The sequence below is a fragment of the Dermacentor albipictus genome, chromosome 5, assembly GCF_038994185.2.
Source record: "Dermacentor albipictus isolate Rhodes 1998 colony chromosome 5, USDA_Dalb.pri_finalv2, whole genome shotgun sequence".
NCBI lineage: Eukaryota > Metazoa > Arthropoda > Arachnida > Ixodida > Ixodidae > Dermacentor > Dermacentor albipictus.
The window spans coordinates 114591806-114615869 of record NC_091825.1 but is presented as its reverse complement, the minus strand read 5'-3'; the positions used below and the strand labels follow the sequence as shown (position 1 = coordinate 114615869).

Below are 24064 nucleotides of genomic sequence, written 5' to 3'. Positions count from 1 at the left end.
TTCATTCCGGTTCTTATCGGTAGCCTCGTCATACGCGGTGCGAACGTAAGCCAGCTATAGCCAGCTTAGAACTCTCGTGCTGACCAGCCGCCGGTTAGAAAAACGAACGTCACCACCTGCAGCCCGTCCGTTCGAGCAACGCAGCCGCGACTCAGCTACAAGCCGTTGCTCCGCATAAGCAAAAGCAGCTCCTCTGTCACCAGACCCGAAAACGAGTCGAAAAGAAAAACAAGAAAGTAGAGCTGAACACGCTCGCAAGACGCGAAAGAACGCAGTGGCTGCCGCGCGAAAAGCAAGCGCGCGAGTGAAATCGCAAGAGAAGCGTCACGCGATGACCGGCAACCTGGGCGAAAAAAAGAGGCGACGTCGCCATCGGTGTCATCGCTCGAGAGTCGCTTTTCTTTTTCTTTCTTTTTTTTTTCCCTTCCTTTCGCCTCGCCGCTGACGGAACACGCGGCGGGTGTTCTTCAGACAGCTCCTTCTTGCGCAACAACTATGCGTGTTGTTCACGGCGCCTCCCAACGACTGCACGAAGGAGGTGCACGCTAATTGAATGTCAGCAGGGAGGGCGACGAAAGAAATAACAAAATGACACACAGAAGTGTAACCCGGCCCAACGGCAAGAAGAAGCTGCGGCGGAGGGAAACCGAGGCGCCGGCGAGCCTGCCAAAGGCTTCGGCGGGTCACGAGGTGGGGGGACCACGGTATTTAGTAAGCCGGAGGCACCACGCACGTGATGCCTTTGCATGACCGTCGAATCGGACCTCTCACGCTCCCGCACATCGCCGTCACAACAGCATCAACAGCCGCAAACTTGCAGGATTCACGGCCAACCGACACCGCGCACAACCCACGCATCGCGTCGACCGCGGGGAGTCGTCGCTCACGACGTCGCGACGGCGGGGGGCTACGGCAACAGCTCCGCACGAGAACGACCCGGCGGCCCCTCTCCACGTTGTCCTTGAGATCGTTTACTACGAGGGCACCCTGGCTTTCGTTCTCTCCGACGGCGCCAACGGAGAGCTTTGATCACGGTCCGCTCCGCTCAGACCGGGATCGGTACTCCGGACGTTTGTCGAATTCCGCCACGTTGTCAAACCCGCCATCTTGTCAGTTCTGATTGGCTCACGGGGCTGCTACGGCCTCTCCGATTGGCTCAAAAGCATTGGCACAAAAACTTGAACGGTGTGGCGGCATTTGAAAGTGCCAAGAATGGCAAGTACGCAGCAATTTGCTACGGATCCCTCAGCAATTTCCACGGCCTCTCCTCATTGCGAAGTAGTGCGCTTATGTATAAAACGCTCAAGCCTGTCGCGGAACGCAGAACGCCGCCCCCCGCTCCTCTTTCAGAGCCGACCGAGGGGAACGTGAGGGTTGTTGTTGTTGTTGTTCCTTGATGACATGGTGCAACCCACTGCGGCGGATCGGCCATGATATGGGTGGTGCAAGGGTTAAAAAGAACACAAAACCTCAATTTGTTGTCTTTGTCGTTTTAAAGCCAAGCTGGCAGCAGCGATCACTCGTGCTTGTCAAAAATTCGAATTCAACGCAGTTCCCTCCAGCGCTTCGGCGAGTGAAACCTGAGCGGAGTTGAGCGTATCGCGACGTCCAGCTAAAACTGTCTAATGTGGTTAGCGCTTGTATCGCATATACCGAAAACGGCTCCAAAGAGACTGGCGACTCAGCAGAAGCCATCAGTGCGTGCATCGTCTGCAACTATAACCCAATTAAAAACTTTACGAATTGGCTTTATACTTAAATCATGGGGTTTACATGTAGATGGTTATTGCTTAAACTTAAATAATGGTTTCAAATATATGGGGTTTTACTTGCAACGGCCTGGTCAGGTGACCACGTGTGCCACCTTTAGCCCTCTTCACCTGGACAACTGCATATTGTCTAAATTTCAATAAAGTCGAAGTCAAAACCACGATCTGATTACGAGGCATGCACCGTAGTGGGGGACTCCGGAAATTCGGACCACCTAGGGTTCCTTTACGTGCACGAATCGTCTCTGTGTGTACCGTTGTACATAAGCATTGTGGGGATCGCACGCGCATCCCGATATCTCCGGAGTGGCCACGCGGTTATCACGCGATAATCACGTGCTCGCTCGCGGAGGGTAGCGGGGAGAGGGCACCTTCGTCGCTCCCCCTGCTCTTCGCGCCTGGCCGCGACGCTGCAGCCAAGGCACCCCGTTCCCTCCTTTCCCTTTCTTGGAACCGGGGAGACTTCCCTCTCCGCCGCTCGGGGAGCAGCGCTGTTCCCCCGAAGCATTTTTATCTCACGGCGGAAGAGCTAGCGAACGGCCGCATCTCAAATCCGCCGCTGAGACCGCCGCACGCCGTCCCCCCTGTTGCGCCCGGCCTTTGTGTGCGACTCACCGCCTCAGGGCCCGAGCGCGGAACCACTTTGGGTGAGCTGAACTCTTATCAGCCTCTTTTGTGGCTCCCACATTGTGCGGTTTGTTTCACCCCAGACGTGCGGAATTCTCCGCCGCTGCGGTTGTGTTTTGTGCTGTATTTGTATGTGTTGTGGCTGTTGCTGTCTGTTGGAATCTTTGTACTCTAAGGTGAATAAACACCTTAGGTCGAGACTCACCCTGTCCCCACTGGCCTGAACCCGCCGTGGTCGCAACTCACTGCGAACCGCGGGTTAGGGGTCACAGCTCTGACTGCTAGGGCTGCTGCGAAAGTGCTAGGGAGCGACTGCCGCTCCGCCGGCGCTGTGCGATCCAGAGAAGGGTCAGGTGCGCACGCGCGAGCCTGAGTAATACCCCTATATTTGGCGCCCAACGTGGGGCCAGAGGTGTGACAGGTTGAGTCTGTTTGTGTGAGTGACTGCCACTGCACGAACGAACCATGGCAGCATACGGGGCTGATTTACAGCCGTTGTATACGCTGTCGCAGGTTGCTACCAACAGGCAACAATTCGAAGCGGCGGTAACTGCTACCGCTCAGTCATGCCCTGCGGCGAACATTAGCCCTGGGAATTTGATAAGCTTCGAAGAGGGTATAGCGCTACACACGAGGCGCTCTCTCCGGCAGGATGTACCCTTGAAGGCGTGAGGCACATTACGCCGAACCCTTCGCCAGTGTTTGCGGAGAGCATGGAGCCACTGCGGCATACTTGCTCGACGCGTTCTGCTCCTGTGCCAGGCATTATTGGCCAGAGCGAGCCTCAACAGGCGCTGTTGCAGGATGCGATGCGCTTGATTGAGAGGTTGACAGGTGCCGTGCAGAACACTCTGCTGACATCTGCCGCCGCTGCTAGACCGAGAGTGAGGGTGGACTTACCCACCTACAGCGGGTATCATGATTCAGTTAGCGTCAGCGAATACCTCGATCGCGTGCTGACTTACCAGCGCGCAACGGGGCTGTCCGATGGCGAGATACTGGAACGCGTCGTACCAGTGTCGTTGGCTGATCACGCTGCCCGCTGGTTCCGGCTTACTGGCTACCGGTCTAGCACGCTGGCTGAGTTCCGAGCGGCATTACGCGAGGAATTCCTGCCCGCAGATTACGAGCGTCGTCTGCGGCGCGAGTTGGAGCTACGTACTCAGCATCCGGACGAATCCTTGCTCGAGTACGTCAGGGCGATGGACGAACTTTATCGTACCGCTGACCCTACCGCTCCGAACTGCGATAAGGTGGAGAGAGTCACACGACAAGCTCATCCCACCTTCGCAGCGTACCTAAGAGGCAGCAAGTTCAGGGATTTGGATGAGCTGGCCTCGGAGGCAAAGCGCATACAGGCGGACATACTCGCCTTGGGCTCATACCGACCTCCACCCCCAGCGTCGAGGGCACTCGAGCCGCGATGCGCGTGGAACGGGGACACTTTTCGCACTCGTTCCGGTGGAGGTGGTGCGGTTGCTTTCAGTGACGGACAACTGAGAAACGGTTGGGGCTTATCTGACCGGGCTCTCGATCCGTACACTTATGCCATGCGTGCAGCATGCGCTGCCGATGGCCGAGGTATGCAGAATCGTGGTCGATATGCCGGCTCGATGATGCGAGAGCAGAGCGTGCCTGCAAGGGAGCAGTCGATACAGAGGAATAACGGTCAAACGGCGCGAGGCACTGGACGCCAAGCCCGTCAAAGGCCGGCTCTCCTCTGTTATCGGTGCAACCAGCCGGGGCACTACGCCCGGGATTGCAGACAGCCTGCGAACCGAGAGCACGCGCTTTCGGGAAACGAGCGGAGCCGCCGGTGAGCAATGCTGCATGGCCGGCGGCGGTTACAGCGGTGCGAAGTGAGACACATGAACTCCTTGCCCCGCTGGCTTGTCGTTTTGGATTGCCCAGCGACACGCCAGTGCCGCTCATAGAGGTTACAGTCGCCCGGCGCAGGTTTTTTGCGCTGTTAGACACAGGAGCAAGCGCTTCACTATTTGGCGACGAGGTGTGTGAACATCTCCGTCGGAACGCTATCCGACTGAGAGAGAGTAAGGTGACCTTCCGACTGGCCAGCGGCACGGCACACGCGAGCTGTGCTGCTAGGCTTGTGGTGCGGTGGGAGAAACGGGTGAGGCGACAGCGCCTAGCTCACCTTCCCGGCCTGTCGGTTCCTATAATTCTTGGTAGAGGTTTCCTCGCCAAGACGGGCATTGTTATTGACGTCTGCAACGGAGGATATAGGGAGCGAGCATGTGGCACCCTGAAACCTTTCGTTTCATTTCAAAAAGCGTCAGAGACAACTTCGTTCGATGATGCTTCGCGCGCAGACCGACCAAACGATTGCCCGAAAAGGACCCTCAGAACGGTTGCGGCCGGGTCGAAATGCCGTCCGGCCAACCGCGCTGAGAAAAGAGACGCGGAGGGGAACTGCTCCCCTCCCGCAAAGCCCATAACCCCCGCTGCGGTGGCAGACTGTGCCGCAGTGAGGGGCGAACGATACCACCCGCTGCTGGACGACTCAAGCAGTTTGTCGGGGGAAGAAAAGGCTCGCCTCTCAGCGCTTCTGACTGAATATGATGCCGTATTCACAGAGCGGCCTGGTTGCACTACGCTATACAGGCACAAAATTGAGACAGGTGACGCCTCTCCTTGGAAGTGCAATCCTCGGCCGGTGAGTTTGGCTAAGAGGAAAGCACTAGACAGCGCTCTGGACGAACTACTCGATACAGGCGTTGTTGAACGGTCGGACAGCCCATGGGGTTTTCCTGTGGTGTTGGTTCCTAAAAAGGATGGGACGCCCCGCCTTTGTGTTGACTATCGCCGCCTGAACGAGGTGACACGCAAGGACGCATATCCGCTTCCTAGCATTCCCTCGATCGTATCCAACGTTGGCGGAGCGAAGTACTTCACTACGCTCGATGCAAGCAGAGGATACTTTCAGGTGGAGGTAGATCCCTGTGACCGAGAGAAGACTGCCTTCACGTGTCACAGGGGACTTTTCCAGTTTACCCGTATGCCATTCGGACTTGTCGGTGCGCCTGCGACTTACCAGCGCCTGATGGACCGTGTCTTGGGTGATGCAAGGTGGCACCACGCTCTTGCTTACCTGGACGATGTTGTGGTATACTCGCGTACCTTTGATGGGCACTTACGCCATCTCAGGGACGTGTTGGAGCGTCTGAGGTCTGCGGGGATAACGCTAAACCCGACCAAGACCCAGATCGCAGCAACCCGAGTAACGCTACTGGGGTTTGAACTGGATAATGGACGCCTTCTACCGTGTGATGACAAGGTTCAGGCTTTATTGAACTACCCGTCACCGGAAGACATAGGCGGACTGAGACGCTTTTTGGGGCTGGCGAATTTCTATCGACAGTTCATCCCAAACTGCGCTGCACTGCAAGCCCCCTTGACAATGCTGTTGAGGAAAGGTGAGCAGTGGAGGTGGGGTCCCGAGCAAGAGGAGGCACTGCGCAACCTCGTAAACGCGCTCGTGGAAACCACCGAGTTAAGGCTACCTGATTTGAACAAAGAATTTGTCATTCATACGGACGCCAGCGACCTTGGCCTAGGAGCGGTTTTGCTCCAACAGCACGAAGGTAGTTTGCGCCCGGTAGCTTTTGCCAGCCGCTCTTTGACTCCCGCAGAGAAAAATTACTCCGTGACAGAAAAGGAATGTCTGGCGATCATTTTCGCTCTCAAAAAGTTTGACTACTATATTGATGGAGTCCCATTCATAATTGAGACCGATCATATGGCACTAACTTGGCTTAGGCGCTTAGGAGAGCCGAGCGGCCGGCTCGCGCGATGGGCACTTCTCCTGCAGCGATACGATTTTACCGTTCGCTACAGGAGAGGAAAGAACAACGTTGTGGCGGACGCACTTTCGCGCGCGCCCGTTGACTGTGAGAAGAGTGATATTACTACTCAACTCACCTCGCCCAAAACTGAGCTTGAGAGCGGACTAACCGCTGCGACGATTGAGGTTGTCAGGAGGGGTAATATTAATACCCATCGTGACCCCTCAGTGACTCACCCTAAGAGCAGAGTAACTGCTACGATGCTCGACGGCGCTGGTCCCGAAGGAAGGGCGGATGAACCCCCTTCTCAGGACGAAAGCGTGAACCACTTGGACTGCGTCAGTTCTGTGGGGAGCGTGTTCGGCAGAAAGGAGCTGTTAGAGGCACAGCGGGAGGATCCATTTTGTAAGAAAGTGTTTGAGGGGCTCCGGGAGCCCGGCGGCGCGGCCGCGGCGCACATGGACGCAGCTGGTATTGCTGTGGGTGCGCGGCGCTCTGAAACAGCTGGTAATGCTGTGAGCGCGTTGGATTCCTACCTGCTAGACTCTGACGGCGTCCTGCTGAGATACATTCCCGCGGAGAAGGATACACACGAGTCCTTCAAAGCGGTGATTCCACGCACGCTGAGAGGAGCACTTTTACGCTACTTTCACGATACGTGCCTGGCCGGGCATGCAAGTGGCCCTAAGACTTATCTGAAGTTGTGTCGCTTTGCTACCTGGCCTGGAATGAAGCGGGATGTGATGCGCTACGCCCGCTCTTGCAACGTGTGCCAACGCGTGAAGCCGCGTGGTGGACGCCCACCCGGGCTCATGCAGCCGATCAATAGCCGAACACCGTGGCAAATTGCGGCATGTGACGTCATGGGACCTTACCCAAGGACACCGAGCGGGAACCGATTCCTTCTCGTAGTCACAGACCATTTCAGCAAGTGGGTGGAACTGTTCCCCCTACGGAAGCTGACGGCACGCGTAATCATGGGAAAGCTGATCGAGGTGTTTACACGATTCGGCTATCCTGAGCAGCTGATAACGGACAATGCGTCCTACTTCACTGCCAAACTCTTCGTGGACTCTTGTGCAGCTCTCGGCATTAAGCACAGGAGAACAACCACGTACCATGCCCAGGCGAATCCCACTGAGCGTGTGAACCGCAACATCAAGCACATGCTAGTTGCATTTGCGGGGACGCACAATGAGTGGGACGCTTGTCTTCCTGAAATTGGATTTGCTATCAGGTCGACAGTGAATCGATCGACTGGGTATACCCCCGCCACCCTCAACCTTGGGAGGGAGCTGTTGAATCCGGTAGAACTTACTCTACAGGAACGAAGCAGCACGGAACTGGTTGTTTCGTCGGCACGCGCCGATTATGCGACTGGGCTGCGCGCGAAGGTAACGGAGGCTTTACGAAAAGCGCGACGGAACCTGAGCACTGCACGTGCCGAGCAGAAAGCGCAGTACGACCGCTCTCATCGGGAAGTTCAGTACAAAGTGGGCGACCTGGTGTTGAGACGGAATCACGTCCTGAGCGACGCCAGCAAGAAATTCTCAGCTTCTCTGGCGCCAAAATGGGCAGGACCGTACCGGGTGCGAGAGACTGTCTCTTCGCTCGTGTACAGGCTGGCGGACTTGAAGCTAAGACCGATCAGCCGACCGGTGCATGTCTGCGATCTCAAACCCTACTATGACAGAGGGAACGAGTGGCCCGAGGAGAATGCTCTCCCGCGCCCGCAGGCAGCGGCATCAGGTGGCACGGCTCGACGTCCGAGCCCAGTGCGGCGTTATAACTTGCGATCTCGGCAGAACTAACTCTGTCCGGTTCGCGGAGGCTATTTTATTGTGCACGATATCGGACGGAATGCTCCTCCGATGTCTAGCATGCAGGCTTCCAGAGCGAGCACGCGCTTTCTCTTTGGAAGAAGCGAGAGGGGCTAACACAATTGTCGCAGCAGCAGACCGCCCGTCGGGAGCCGTGAAACAACCACCAAGCAAGAAGGAAAGACCATCTCCACTGCCGGTGGGGACGAGCAGGCCGCAAGCAGTCAGCAGCGCAGTGCAGGCAACAGGCGGCGAGAAAACATCCTCCGGCGGCTAACAGCGAGGTGAGAGGTGCAGCGGGCGACTTCCGGTCCGGAATGGTCGCAGCGGCGCAGAATTCGCCGAACCGCGCCGCAGAACCCCGCCACCGAGTTGCAAGCCCCGCAACCAAGCATCCAGCCTCAAGGCCGAGCGTACACTTGTCCCGCAAGGACAGAGTGGACCCCTGCTGCGCAGCGAGGTGCAAGCCATCGTCGGGGCGGGTCGGCGCGCCTTTGCCGATCTTGCGTGCCGACACCCGCGAGGGGGCGAGCTGTGTCGGAACGAACCGGAAGAAAAGCGTTCGACCATACCAGAGGGCATCGAACTCCGAGAACATCAAAAGAGCTGTCCTGCGCCATATCGAGGCTGGTTCGGGGATCGCGTCAGCGTAATCGAGGCAGCCAAGAGAAATCCAGGGGCCCCCTTCGCCACCACCAACCCGGCAAGTCCGACTGGGTAGATGACGCCGCCGAGACGCAAGGTGACCTGGACCCAGCGGCCTTCTTGCCTCCTGCTGCATCCCGCTGCTGTCAAGCTGCTCCATGACATCGTTCAACGTTCCGGCCTGGCTCGCGACCACCTACACGGCGACAACGACGGTCTGCAGCTAGAGCTGCTCCCTCACCAACATGGACTCAAACCGTGTTGCTGTCGGAGTAGCATGTCCCTCTCGCAGGAAAGCCTCAGGTGACGGCGGCCTCTTAGCGGCTAAAGGGTTATCTTAAGGAGGGGGGGATGTGGGGATCGCACGCGCATCCCGATATCTCCGGAGTGGCCACGCGGTTATCACGCGATAATCACGTGCTCGCTCGCGGAGGGTAGCGGGGAGAGGGCACCTTCGTCGCTCCCCCTGCTCTTCGCGCCTGGCCGCGACGCTGCAGCCAAGGCACCCCGTTCCCTCCTTTCCCTTTCTTGGAACCGGGGAGACTTCCCTCTCCGCCGCTCGGGGAGCAGCGCTGTTCCCCCGAAGCATTTTTATCTCACGGCGGAAGAGCTAGCGAACGGCCGCATCTCAAATCCGCCGCTGAGACCGCCGCACGCCGTCCCCCCTGTTGCGCCCGGCCTTTGTGTGCGACTCACCGCCCCAGGGCCCGAGCGCGGAACCACTTTGGGTGAGCTGAACTCTTATCAGCCTCTTTTGTGGCTCCCACATTGTGCGGTTTGTTTCACCCCAGACGTGCGGAATTCTCCGCCGCTGCGGTTGTGTTTTGTGCTGTATTTGTATGTGTTGTGGCTGTTGCTGTCTGTTGGAATCTTTGTACTCTAAGGTGAATAAACACCTTAGGTCGAGACTCACCCTGTCCCCACTGGCCTGAACCCGCCGTGGTCGCAACTCACTGCGAACCGCGGGTTAGGGGTCACAGCTCTGACTGCTAGGGCTGCTGCGAAAGTGCTAGGGAGCGACTGCCGCTCCGCCGGCGCTGTGCGATCCAGAGAAGGGTCAGGTGCGCACGCGCGAGCCTGAGTAATACCCCTATAGCATATGCACTGAACACAGAACGACCGAGCGTCTCAGCGACTCCCTTCAGTGCAGCAAAATTCCATCGGATCACGTAAGCCAATCGGGAAATAGACCAGTTGACTGCCGTTCTGCGCCGCTTAATCCCCCCGTCTGCTGCGCCCGTTGGATCAAGGGTACCACGGATGGATTAGCGGAGCACAACGGGTCGCCAACACAGACACGTTGCAAGGCGTCGTTCCTTGTTATAGCTAACGCGACTCAAGCCTTTGGCAGCACTTCCTGGAGAGCTGGCTATAGACGGGGATACTGAGCAGTATTGGCCTCGAGCTCCACCACTGGAAAAGCTGGCGCCACCGTCGGCGTGACGTGCTAGGAGGGATCACGTGGACATAGCGGCCGCGTCGGCTGCTTCGGGCGCGCCGAAGCGAGCTGAAAACGAGCTTAAATTCCCTAGTACGCTGCGGTTTTCATTTAGTGGCGAAATTTTCCCGCTTCGAGTGTCTCCTTTACAACGCTTGAAAGCACTACAATAGGTAGTGGCTGCCTTTGAAGGCGCGCGACATGGTAGGCTACTGCTCGGTGCCGCAGGGCCGGACGTACGTAACGGAGGCCGGTGTCAGCCTTATTCGCACGTAGCCGCAGGACAAGCTGGGTGAAGCTTGGCTCGCGAAACATAAAACCGGTAAACAGTCATCGGCTACAACTCGGGTATGCAGCAAGCCAAGACGCGAGGAAGATTTCTGCTACGGCGCCCGGTTCGCGACGTTCTGAAAACGCGCACTGAGACGCTCGCGCGAGTCCGCTGCCCGACTAATGTCATGACGGTTTAGCCTATGAACTTGTGATATTATAGATACTGGCAAGTTCAGTGGAGTGGAAAGGCAGCGGTAAGAAGCACATTTAAAGAAAGCATGGCATATGGTCATGTTTGTGTTATGAATTAATGCACTGGATTACAAAAAAGGAGCAGCGGGAAATTGCGCACCGAGAACGCCGATAAACATACAGTGCGACGCAACTCAAGAAATAGCATTGAAAGGTCAAAGAATTTAGAAGAAAAAAAGATTGAATCGTCGCGACGGCACATCACAGTCCCGTAGGCGTCAAGTCTCTACAATGAAATTATTTTTGAACAGCTTTGATAGCGCCCACGCAACAATGGTTGCTTGTATACTGTCAAATGTTCATATTCTGCGGCCTTAAGCTCATGGCACGGTGCGAAAACGCGCGCGCGGAGAAAGCGAAACAGTGCGCGGACAAGCATGCAGACGCGCAGTCGGTCGCGGCGAATCTGCGCGATCGCTGCATTGAGGCTTCATTCTATTACGCTCCATTTAGTTATACAAACACTATAAGAACATATTTCACATAGTTTGCTCTCAGCGTTTACCTACCTTTCACGCAAGAAGCCGGTTCGGGAGACTCCATCGCGGCGACCGCGCGCTGTGGCGTTCACTGTACGTATTCGGTAAAGAGATCGCGGCTGTAAACGATTGTGTGCTTTCAGTTTGCCAAAGATTATTATTTAGACAGTAAGAAACTTCTCTCGTTTCGGAAGTACTTACAGAAATGTCCGGGAGAGCTCGCGCGTGGTGTTTTCAGTGAGCGCTGACAGCAAAACCTATGAGGAGCGCGCCACGTGATCCCTCATACTACGCCAGCGAGGCGCTTCCGATAGAGGGCGACTCCGTAACTCCTCGCCGCCAATACAAATGCGATTACATAACTCATCCGAGAAATTGGCCCGGTTGACACGTTCTCGATCTCAAAGGAAAGTGCGCAAGAGCGGGACGAAGAGAATAGCGCTGTGCTTGTTTATTCACGTCTACCTCCTCCGATGTCTTCTTCTTTATTACTTCTTTTTCCAGGTTACATAAATTGGAGTAGCGAATAGATTTATGTCGCATCGGGCATGCGTATTACTGAGTACCACGAGAGACCAGTGCGTTGTTCGTGCATCGCTATTGCGTAATAAGAATGCCGGGAACGTTACAACGAGCACGTGTAGCTTTCCGCAGTGGCGCACTATACGCCTCAACCCTTCTTTCTGGGTATGTCATGTTCACGATACGTCGACACGCAAGCAACAGAGGCACGTAAACTTCCACGACCTACAGCGTGACCTCGCCACAGTGGAACGTACAAGTATACGAGAACTCGTGCTCCATATATTCTCCTCTAACTCTGAATGCGCCTTGACCGTCGCACACATGGTCTCCGCATAGCTCCAAACACAGCCTCAGTACACACACGCGACATATTTTCTCATTACCGAATCTTTACACTAAGGTTTCGTCACGCTGCTAAGCACGAGGTCGCCGGTTCGCTTACCGGCCGCGCGATGGGGTCGAAACGAAAAAAAAATGCAAAGGAAAATATAGAGAGCGAAAAAAAACGCTCAAGTACTTGGATTTAGGTGCAATAAAAGAACCCGAGGCCAGTCAAAGTTCATATGGAATACACCGCTACAGCGTACCTGATGACCGTATCGGGGGGCTTGCACGTAAAATTCCAAAAGTCATGTTTACGTGTTTAAATTTGCTTTAAAGTATGAGAAAGTGTTGGTCTGTAGAAGTACAGTATGCTTGCAAAAAAAAAGAGAGAAAAAAAAATGCCGAAACCCGGGATCGAACCAGGGACCTTTAGATCTTCAGTCTAACGCTCTCCCAACTGAGCTATTTCGGCCGGCACGAAGGCACAGCGCTACAGCGTTGAGTTATCAATGACGCGTCGTCCGTTGATAAATGATTGCGCCTATGTATACATTTTGCCTGTTGTCGTTGTTTCCCGTGCGTTCGAGCGAATCGGTTCGAAAGCCGCGCTTTCCGCTCAAAACAATGCGTTGTAGGGGTTGGAGGACGGGACGTCGGGATGAAAACCCAAACTTGGGAGTATTTTATTTTACATTATGTACAGGGAGGTGAGCGACAAGTAACATTAGTACTGTCCTTACGGGCCAGCAGCAACTCGGACGCTGCGGCCCGCGGCAAGAAGTTCGAGAGAGGCGAATCAGGGAATCATGGCATGTCCCAGAATCCTCAGGTCTCTCTGGAAGGCTTCTTATAAAACCCTCCGAGCACTGCAAGTCACGTCATGTTTGACCAATGGGAGAGTCCGCTCCGATGACGCCACTTTCAGCCAATGGTAGGCGCCCGTGTCGCGGTGTCGCACCTGGCGGCTCTCTGCGGTCTTGCCTCGCAGACTGGCAATCCACTTCTAGGCTGGAGAAGGAGGGGGCTGCTCATGCTCCATTGTCGGAGGCCCACCTGCTAATCCCGGCGGCACCCGACCTGGGGGCCGCAAACTTGTTTGCACGTGCGTCCTCTGGAATGCGCTTTCCTGCTTCTGCATTCCTCAATTAGCTGTGCTGCAATCCGATGTGGTCTGGGGAACTCGAAGTAATCGCAGGAAACAGCTCCATATCTAACAGCTCGTCCTCGCCCCGGTTGTTCTGAATGGCCGGTGAACTCAATTCGCTGGCCATGAGGAACGCCGAAAGAAGCTGCAGGGTACTGGGGTCAAGCCTCGTTTGACGAACTTCGGGATCCTAGGCCCTGGAGAACAAACGTCAAACAAACCAAACAACACAGCGCTGCCCCACGTGTAAGGGCAGGCTCTTCACCCCTGACTCGCCAGGCTATTACTGAGTCAAAATCAACCCTGATCTTTTAGTTCCCCAATTTCGACAAAACAGTTCCAACCACCCTTCCAAACAGCTATCCATTTCTCCTCGATTGCCCACAAGACCAGAGTACTATTGTTGTTGCAAAACAAAAGGGTCGTTGACGATGCAAACAACAAATGAAAACAGCCGAACATAACTTAAGTGGCTAACCACACGAACAGCATGTTTCCGATCTATCGCAGTGGCGTACATATCGCACGTAATGGTGCCACTGAACAATCTGGTCAACCTCACAAGTACGTAATCACAAGCGCACTAGCCTTGTGGTCACTAAACAGAACGCGTACTTGCGTTGTAGGCAAACTTTTCATTTACGCTTACTCACGTTTTTTCCCTGAAAGTCCTACAGGACACGTGACATAAACGAACAATTAAACTTGCGGGACTTACACACTCCGCAGAACTCTTAAAATAATGCGTCTTTTAATAACTCGTTCCACGCGTACTTATCAGAGAAGTCAGAATACGGCTGCCCTCCACACACACTAGCAACCCAGTCATGAAGTCTGCTTCCTTCTGTCCACACAGGACACGCGCTAATGGAACTAAGAACGCTTCTCCGTGCAAATCATGCACTCACTGACAATCTACGCGCTTAACCTTACAAAATTCAAAAATACTTAAAAAGAAAGAAGGTTAAATAACACACGCGCTTTACCATAGGCCTTTCGACGATAACCTTGACCTTCAGGTTACTCACACATACACAAAAAAAAAGCCTATCTACTTATTAATGAGCATCTCGCGAGACTACATGTTTACACAAACGCGTCTTTCAAATCTCGGAGCTTTCTCAAACCAAAACAAACAAAGCTCAAACCTTACACATTGAAAGAAACTCTAGTCTCAAATCGCGAAATTTTCCGATGCTCAAAAATAAAACCAAATAACACGTTTTCCTTCTACGGAAGCTCTCTTGGCTTCCCGTTCCCGATTGCTTACGACTGACTCATACTTTCAGCCTGACCCGAGGTGGGCGAAGTTTCAAAGCTACTCTGGCTGCCGAGAGACAACAAAAGGGCTGACTAACGATCAGCTCCCCCAAAACGTTACGGTCTCCTGCCAATTTGCGTCCTCGCGCCCCGCTTTCTTCATAAACTCGATTGACCGCGTCGCTACTCCCCACCTGGTCTCGTCCTGCCACCTTGCGTTTCTCCGAACTGCACGCTGAGCTGTGAAAAGAACTACGGAACGACGAGCAGCTTAACTGCCTCGTGCCCTTTGTCCGCGTCCGTGCAGAACATTCTTCGCAGTCCCCCTTTGACCGGTGGCTTGAACGTTTTCGATGCGTCAACATCGTCCGAGACGACCGCATCTTTTTCCTCGCGCCCTGCCCATTTGGGTTTCTCGCCATTTTTGGCGGCGCTACATAAGTTACCGACTTTCGGTCTTTACCGCGCTTCTTTTTACGGCGCTTTCTCTTTGCACTCGCTTTCATGTCGCCCTCTCGTGCCTCGTGCTGGCCGGTACACATTTCGTCGGCCCGGATCGGTCTCTTACCCGCACAGTCTGAGTGATTCTCACTTAAATCAACACTCTCTCTGCCTCGACTGGCGGACAGCTCAACCGACTCTGGAACAATGCAGCAGGCTTTACTCGAGTTAGACAACTCGCACTCTTGCGAACTGCCCTCTACTACATTGCCCAGCTCACGCTGTGCATCGGCACACAGCCCGTCGGTATCGATCGCTGTCTCACGCGCACAGTCCGAATGATTAATAACGGAATCATCCCTATCTAGGCTATCTAGACTGGCGGAGAGCCGCACCGATCCCTGAACAATGCAGTTGTTCTCTCGTGAGCTACGGAGCTCGCCACCCCGAGAACTATTCTCAACTGCATCGTCCAGCTCGCACTTCACTTCTGCACGCAGATCTGGCTCTACATGAGTGCTCGCTTCTGTCGGGTCAGAAGTACCCTTTTCTTCGCTAGCAACCTCGCTAACCTTACCAGCGACGCACACGCTCGGTAACTGTGCCAATTTGTTCGCAGCTGGCCTAGCTGTCTCCACAGTCATCTGTTGGCACAGCACCTCGTCGCTCTCACTACGGCCTTTAACGGCCTCTGTTGCCACTAAGGCATCGTTAGCAGCTAGCCTTTTCCCTTCACTTATGAATCGGCAGCCAATCTCACAGGCACTACTCTTCTCGTCGGCTTCTGGCGAAAGTCCGCTAGACACTTCCTCATTCTTTCGCTCTGTACTATCTACAGAATTCTCAGACAGCCGTTGTCTCTGTGCCAATAACTGATCACAATGCTGTATCTCTTTGATCAGTGCTGCCTTCTCTCTCTCATACTTTTCCTCTCGCTCACGTTCGCGTTCATTCTCACGTCCGTGACGCTCACACCTATGAGTAAGTTCTTGAAGCTCATGCTTCCGTTCATTCTCGCGTTCTTCACGCTGACGCTCACTCCTAAGCTCACGACGCTCTCGCAAACGTACACGACGCACACGCTCCCGTGGCTCCTGTATCACTTCCCAAGCAAGCTCAATGCTTTTGTCATCATTGCCACTATCATTAATCGCCTTTATGATAGCTGGCGTTTTCATCCGTTCGTCCGCCTCGACTCCCAAATCGTCACACACCAACAAGTCTAACCTCGTCAACCTTCTAAGATCCATGGCAGCTGCCCCGACAGGTGGTTAAAACTGTTTTCCTTAATTAATTTGTGCAAACACACAATGCATCAAACTCCCGATTCCCAGAACTATCAAAATTGAACACACAACCTTTGAGTCTGGCGAATCATAAGGAAAAAAACCACGCGCTCACTTACGGTTGCAGCACCCTGCCATCCGGTTCATTTGTCCGCTGTTCCCGGTTCCTTCCGGACTCCCTGGGTCGAAGGCTCGCTCCTTCTTCGATACTCCCAGTCTCTTCGGACCTCTTTCGACGAAGGCTCTCTCTTCTTCGCTCTTCCCGGTTCCTTAGGATCTCTCTCGACGAAGGTTTCTCTGTAGCGCTGCCACCAGCTGATGCATTCGGAGGCGATCCTACCGCTGCCAACCAGATGTAGGGGTTGGAGGTCGGACTTCGGGATGAAGAACCCAAACTTGGGAGGGATTTATTCTACATTATTTACAAGGAGGTGAGCGTCAATTAACAGTCGTACAGACATTACGGGCCGGCAGCAACTCGGACGCTGCGGCCCGCGGCAAGAAGTTCGAGAGAGGCGAATCAGGGAATCAGGGCATGTCCCAGAATCCTCAGGTCTCTCTGGAAGGCTTCTTATAAACCCTCCGAGCACTGCAAGTCACGTCATGTTTGACCAATGGGAGAGTCCGCTCCGATGACGCCACTTTCAGCCAATGGTAGGCGCCCGTGTCGCGGTGTCGCACCTGGCGGCTCTCTGCGGTCTTGCCTCGCAGACTGGCAATCCACTTCTAGGCTGGAGAAGGAGGGGGCTGCTCATGCTCCATTGTCGGAGGCCCACCTGCTAATCCCGGCGGCACCCGACCTGGGGGCCGCAAACTTGTTTGCACGTGCGTCCTCTGGAATGCGCTTTCCTGCTTCTGCATTCCTCAATTAGCTGTGCTGCAATCCGATGTGGTCTGGGGAACTCGAAGTAATCGCAGGAAACAGCTCCATATCTAACAGCGTGCGGATTGGACACAAATGTAACACCTGGACGAGTAACAACTGAGGAGAACAATGCAGGTAGGCACGAGCACCGCGTGGACTGAGACAATCGCAAAGTAGTTTCACGTTGCAGTTTTTCATGCATTGGTGCCGAGTCAAAGCCACCGTCGCCTGGCCCCTTTCCTTTGGTGGCAAGAATGGATGGATGGAAACAACTTTATTCTGAATCCGGCAAATTTGACGACCAGTCGGTGGCAAGAATCGTTTCGAGGAGCTGCTGCTGCACTGCTAGACGCCGGCGACGCTACGGCATTACGCTGCTAAGTTCGAGGACACGGGTTCGACTCCCCCGGCGGCGGTGCGCGCATTTCGACGGAGGCGAAATGCAAGACCGTTGTTGTACTTTGATTTGGGGGCCGGTAAAGAGCCACAGGTATGGCTTATTCGGAGTGACCCCACATACAACGTGCCTCGTAATCAGATCGTAAAACCCGAAGAGTTCAATTAAAAGAACACCGGCTACGTAACCCTGTACCACCATATCCCTTGTTTTGACGAGTTTCACTTCGTTCAGGAGGCCTAACTCACCACTCTTTCCTCGCAAGCTCAAACGCAACCAAACAAGTATTTCGCTAGAATAGAAGCTTGGGATTGTTGGTTTTCCATCCTGCTAATAACAGCGCAAAATGTGGACGAGAAGACACCACAAGCTTTGTTTTTTTTTTTTTTTTCGAGAGTGAAACATTGAAAAGGGCCCGAGGTACTAGAAATGTATTTCGCTAGAATAGCAGCTTGGGCTTGTTGGTTTTCCATCTTGCTAGTAACAGCGCAAAATGTAGACAAGAGACGAGACAAGAAGACACCACAAGCGCTTGTGGTGTCTTCTTGTCTCGTCTCTTGTCTACATTTTGCGCTGTTACTAGCAGGATGCAAACAAGTATGGTGCCCCGGATTCGCCTTGACGTCGCCGCGTTCACCAGACGCTGTGCACACCTCGCGGGTAGCAGTGAAACTGGTCCAAATTGCGAACGCCGCCAGGTGCCAAAAAAAAAAAAAAAAAACTCGCGCACGTGTTGGCCGCTGAGATATGTAGCCTCCGAAATTTCCGGCGCGGCGCGTTGCTCCGCACCGGAGATCTCGGAGTCCGATGACGCTAGATGTCACGCCGCGGCGCTACACGAGAGTAGAGTTACTGTATATCAGCGTATAGAGTAACTCTAGCTGCACGCCAGATGGAGTACGAAAATGACATTCAATTAAATTTTAAGACAATTCTAAAGTAATACATCCCACAAAGGCTCGAGCAGCATTCCACGTCAAAGAAAGTTAAAACTTGCTCACCCGTATTTCTGGCCATGGAGAGTATATCGGTGTGAAGAAAACGGCGAAATATAACTGAGTAAAAAATAAGCAGTATGGTAATTATTCAATTAGCATTTCATTTTCTGAACTATTCACAACTCAACACCGCCTCCAGAATATCAAAAACACCAGTATTGGCTGTACATTGGTTTCACAGCGCTAAACCAGGGGACGCATTCTGTAGGGGTCCGCTTAGTGGACTGTCCATTTCGGCCGCTGCTGATTGGCCAGGGCCGCTCGTATCCTCCTCGCTCATATCATCATCATCATCATCAGCCTGGTTACGCCCACTGCAGGGCAAAGGCCTCTCCCATATTTCTCCAACAACCAATCCAATCAGCAAGCATCCAAGCATCCAATCAGCAGCGACCGAAATGGACAGTCCACTATGTGGACTCTTATAGACTACCCCCAGCCCCCCCAAGATGCTTTCAGGCATCAAATTCAGCGTATCGAAAACGAAACAATGGGTTTTGTGTGGTTTGCTGACGATGTGCAGAACACGTTCCGAAAGACCCTGCGACGCAGAGCCAGCTATTCGTCGTCCAAAATCTTCGGTTTGCTAAAGGGTCACGTTGGGCGGAAAAATTTCGAGCGACTACCGTTACGCCGACCCAAAGAAAGAGTCCCGTCGATATCCTTGAACCGCTTGGCCCCACGTTAATGCCGATGTAGAGCAAGGTGCACGCGGCATAACGCGAGAAGCGCTCCCCGCAATACTGCTAAAGCGGCCGTTCATATCGGAACAGACGGCTTATATAATCCGGCACTACTTCCGCGGGCGGAAGTATACCACGAGGTCTGCACGCTGCGCGTAGGTCGTGCCGACGCGTTCCCACGCGGTTGTTCTCGGACTAACACAACCAACGAAGGGACTGCTTTTGAGACCAGGCCGTGCATACGTGGCGCGCCACCGCCGCCACCGCTCCCGAAGTCGTTTTCCTCACTTCCTAGTTCTCACGAAGGAGTAAAATAAAAACTGTCTTGTCTTCGCGAAGCCGCCGCGGCGTCCCGCTGTGTTCCGACACTCTTTGTCTCGAGCGTCGCTGCCGTGCCAGGGAGATTACTTCGACGGCCCGAACAAGGGGGCCTCCCAAAATACCCCCGAAAGTAGAACCGCACGCTTGCCTCCCCTCCTCTCGCTCTTTAATTGTACGAGCGTATTGTCCTGTTTGTTTCGGTTTAAACTCTCTCTCTCTCTCTCTCTCTCGTGTGTGTGTGTGTGTGTGTGTGTGTGTGTGTGTGTGTGTGTGTGTGTGTGTGTGTGTGTGTGTGTGTGTGTGTGTGTGTGTGTGTGTGTGTGTGTGTGTGTGTGTGTGTGTGTGTAGAAGCACCACAGACGTCGCCTTTGTTACAGCGCCTTCAGCCTCCTTATACCGCGTCGCCTTTGTTATAGCGCCTTCAGCCTCCTTATACCGCGATCTTCTAACCTGATCCAGAATTTGCACGTACGCTGGTGCGCGCGGTGGAGCGTTCTATCTGGCGCGCGGCAGGGCTTGTACCGCTGCCAAAAGCTGTCGGCTACGGCTGGAAGTAACGGCAACGTCACCCGAACACGACGTCGCTCTGACGGCCTGCAGCTTCCGGAACAATAGAGGCGAATTCGCCGGGTTCTTTCGCGTCGGGCACAGCGTATATAGCTCTGGCCGCATGCCAAACGTGGGGCTTGCGCCGGGGCCACTTTCCGCGCCTATGGCCGCTATACACGCAACAGTTTTAACACGACGAATTGTTTCACGCGGAGAAACGGGATACGCCTCGTTGTAAACAGAGCAGTCGCAGCCAGCTTTCTCGTGTAAACACATGTATGAGGCATGATAGTCAAGAACGACGCATAAAGACGGACCAAGGTCCCTCGTTTTCCATAAAGCGCGCACGAATGGTGCAAACTGTGCCACCTGTTGGCGTGTAACGATTAGTAACAACAATTGACAATTGGTAACAACAGTCCTGCCCATTCACGGCTATCCGATAACAGCTCTTTTCCTCACCGAGCCGAAAGAAGGCGTTCTCTCGCTCGCAGAACTGCACGTACTGCCACAATCTGCTCTCCGCAATCAAGCGTCCTGTTTGTTTTTGTCTTTCTTTTTTTAGAGCGCAGTTCTTAGACGCCAGTTCTTGCGGCGAGCGTCGGCATTGTCCCTTGTATCCGAGCGAGCGAAGACAGAGAAGGATGAAAGCGAACGCAGAGCACAGCGGGAGATGAAAGACGGCAATAGCGAACAGCGCGAGGAGGAAAGAGGAGGAGGAGAGTACTGCAAAAAGCGTGAGGAGATAAGCGTAGTGCCGCGGTTTACGGCGACGGTGGCTACGAGATGGCGCCACAGTAGTGCGCGTCGTCTGTACGGAAACGAAGAGCTGCGTGAGCGGAAGTCTGTCTGCGGCGGCTGCTCTGCATCACGTCCACACGTCACCTACACGCGTCGCCTCTTGCGATCTCCCGATTAGCGAGGCAGACGCGCAACACATCGCACGAGACAGATTGTCCCCGCCAGCCAATATATCGCGAAATGAAGACACGTATACAGCTGCGCTAAAATTGGGTGTGCTCTGTCTGTCTGCCCGGTCCCACGCGAACGCTGATGGTCACCAACGCGGCCGTGCATCAGACTGTCCGAAAACGCGGACTTCGCACAGACTTTCCGCTTCGTGTGAAGTGCATGTTAGAAACGTTTAAATACGCGTAGGTCTCGCGAAAACGTCTGAGAATTGACGTGCTTTCAAAATTAAGAGTACCGCCATAAACTTTCGCTACATATAAGTTTCCACCAGGTGCACGCGTGTACACAGACCACTAATTATAGTATACTATCTAGTTGTATATTCCAACTGAAATGAAGGAAACGAAAATAACATTACTGCTGACTCCACCGTACTCCAAAGTGGGAGTGCGGGCCTTACACGAATAAATACGATAGTTTCCTTCCTCCTATGTACTTTATTCTGTCTTGTTATACAATCTTTCGCCCGTCCCCTCTTTTCTTCCTTCTTTTTTTTTTTTAACCGTACGTCGCTCCCTCTGCCGACCACCGTGCAGCCGCCGGCGCATGTAGCGAAGTGACCTTCGTGCAGTCTATCGCTTCAACGTAAACCGAGCGGCGATAACAGATCGCGTTCAAGGTTAAGCCCGCGCGACCGAGCGCGGCAGTTGCTGCCGAAGTACAGCGCATAGAAACGTTGCGCGGCAAAGAGATTGCAGCGACTGACTGACGCCGCTGACGCTGCTAGATGCTGCTAGCGAGTCAACTGAAGATGGCTCTGCGTTTCGGCTTGGTAAGTACGCACCGTGATCCGCTGATACCGAGCCGGCGCTTCGGCAACCGGAGAACACCGCACGCTCTCGCGCGGTCGCCGCCACGGAGGATGGGGGGGGGGGGGGGGGCGGGAGGGGTACACGCATAATAATAATAATATTTGGGGTTTTACGTGCCAAAACCACTTTCTGATTATGAGGCACGCCGTAGTGGAGGACTCCGGAAATTTTGACCACCTGGGGTTCTTTAACGTGCACCTAAATCTAAGCACACGGGTGTTTTCGCATTTCGCCCCCACCGAAATGCGGCCGCCGTGGCCGGGATTCGATCCCGCGACCTCGTGCTCAGCAGCCCAACACCATAGCCACTGAGCAACCACGGCGGGTGGGGGTACACGCAGTGGCGAAGGGCGGCGGCTATGCGTTTTCGGCTTGGTCAGCAGCACACCATCGAGATTAGCCGCCACCAAGCCGGCGCTCCGATTGCCGCCGCACTGGAGTGGCATTGAGGAGGAAGATGCGAAGAAAGCAAGGCTCGCGCCGTGCGCGAGAGATGGCGCCAGGAGCAGCGCGCTGGCCCCGGCTACGGAGCTGGTTACGGCGAGGCACGACGGCGAGGCGGAACGCAAGAGCGGGAGCCACAGAGCTGCGCCCCAAAACGTTATTTCGAGCCGCGACGAATAAGCACCGCAACGAACGTGTACGCACCACTCAGAGTGCGCACAATAGCGCCTGCTAGGCCTCAAGCTCCCGTTTTTTTCTTCACGAAACTGTGTCGTCGGTCTGCTTTCTTTCAAACGAGCGTGCGATACTCGAGAAGTCTTCGGAAGACAAAAAAAAGTAAAAGCGAGAAAAGAACCCGAGGAACGTCGCGGCTTCCTCTTCAATGGCGCAGTCATTAGGAAGCAGAAGAACAAGAAGGCGGTGGCGGCGACGTTTCCTCGGACTCGCGCGGAATGCCCTTCTTTTAGCGCGCGTACAATAGCGCCACCGGCTGTGTAAAACTGCAACGAGCTCGCATTCGCTGGCCACCCACGCCGCTTGCGTAAGCGGTCTAACGAGGAACGGCGCGCTCACTTTCCCGTTGGTTGCGCGCAGCGGTTCAGCGGAACCGGCTGTGGCTCAGCATCCGATCGGGAAGCGAGAGGACTCGGGTCGCGCTTCGTGAAAGTGGTCATGCTACTTTGCTATCTGGAAAATGAGCGTAATAAAATAACAAAAAGAGTGCTTTCGTGCGTCGAAAAGACTTGTGCCGGTACATAAACACGTGTTCTCGAAATCCATGCCCCGCCAACGGATCTCGAAGGCTATGATTTTGCCGACTACGTGAACCGGAAGAGAGCCGGAAACACATCCAGGCGCCATATTTTGGACAACCATTTTCGTTATGTTTTCGAATTATCCGTTCTTATAGGAGTACCCACATATCTATTACATGTCCGAAGTTGCAGAAAGTCTACCACGCGCTTCTAGCATGGAAATGAGTCACACTTAGCCAAAATGACTATTAACATGTTCATTCAATCAGCAAAAAATATTATTAAATATAGGAACAATACAGAAGTACACGGGGGCTTCAAGCGATCAGCAGTGGCAGAACCGACTAACGAGGGTCCCTTCGTGGAAACGTTTACTCCGTGCGACATTCCTCGTCCGAACACCTCTGATCATTTTTGGCAGGCATGAACGTTGGGAAAAACTTGCGAGATGAATTTCACGCTAAACTCGGTCTTTAAATGAGGACCTGGCGTCATCCGCATTGCGGCGACGTCATGACACAGCGGGGAATTCGCTGACGTTGTGCAACAGTGAGGACAGGCATAATGATGTTTGCATAAGACAAAACAAACAACCCGTGTTTACCCTGGCGGCGCTCGCTCGAGGCAGCCGCGGCGAGACGGCGAACTGTGTGTGTGTGTGTGTGTGTGTGTGTGTGCGTGTGTGTGTGTGTGTGTGCGCGTGCGTGTGCGTGTGCGTGTGTGTGTGTGTGTGTGTGTGTGTGTGTGTGTGTGTGTGTGTGTGTGTGTGAGAGAGAGAGAGTCGTGACGCGTCCGTCTCCTGCAAGCGCACCGAAACATAAACTAGGTTCGGAGTAATAAGTGATAAGGCAAATAATAATTAGGGCGCTCTCATGCTTGTCCGTATTTTTCTAGGATACGACCTTCGTTTAACCCACCACTGCCCCACTCACAGACATGCATATAAACAAAAAGGAGGCGGGGGAAGAAAGAAAAGGAGAAGCCGCAAATATGCCAGCCAGACAGAGAGAGAGAGAGAGAAAAATTATTTAGAGCAGGTGAAAAGACTTCGACGCCCCTAGATAGGCAGCCTCCTCAGTCCAGGAAGACACGAGCCATTTCTCGAGTCCGGTCGATCAGATTACGCTGATCATCCGGACTGAGGGCTTGACCGCTGAGCCTCGCACTGCTCTTCGGTTAGGT

At 54.1% G+C, this 24064-nt stretch overlaps 1 protein-coding gene and 1 non-coding gene across 4 annotated transcripts in view; both read right to left on the bottom strand.

Moving 5' to 3' along the window:
• Positions 1–24064, bottom strand: part of Oatp30B (Organic anion transporting polypeptide 30B) — a 341602-nt gene that overhangs the window by 248850 nt on the left and 68688 nt on the right. The gene's annotated exons all lie outside the window — the stretch shown is intronic.
• TRNAF-GAA (transfer RNA phenylalanine (anticodon GAA)) lies at positions 12355–12427 on the bottom strand. Its single transcript has one exon. It is a non-coding gene; the product is annotated as a tRNA-Phe (tRNA).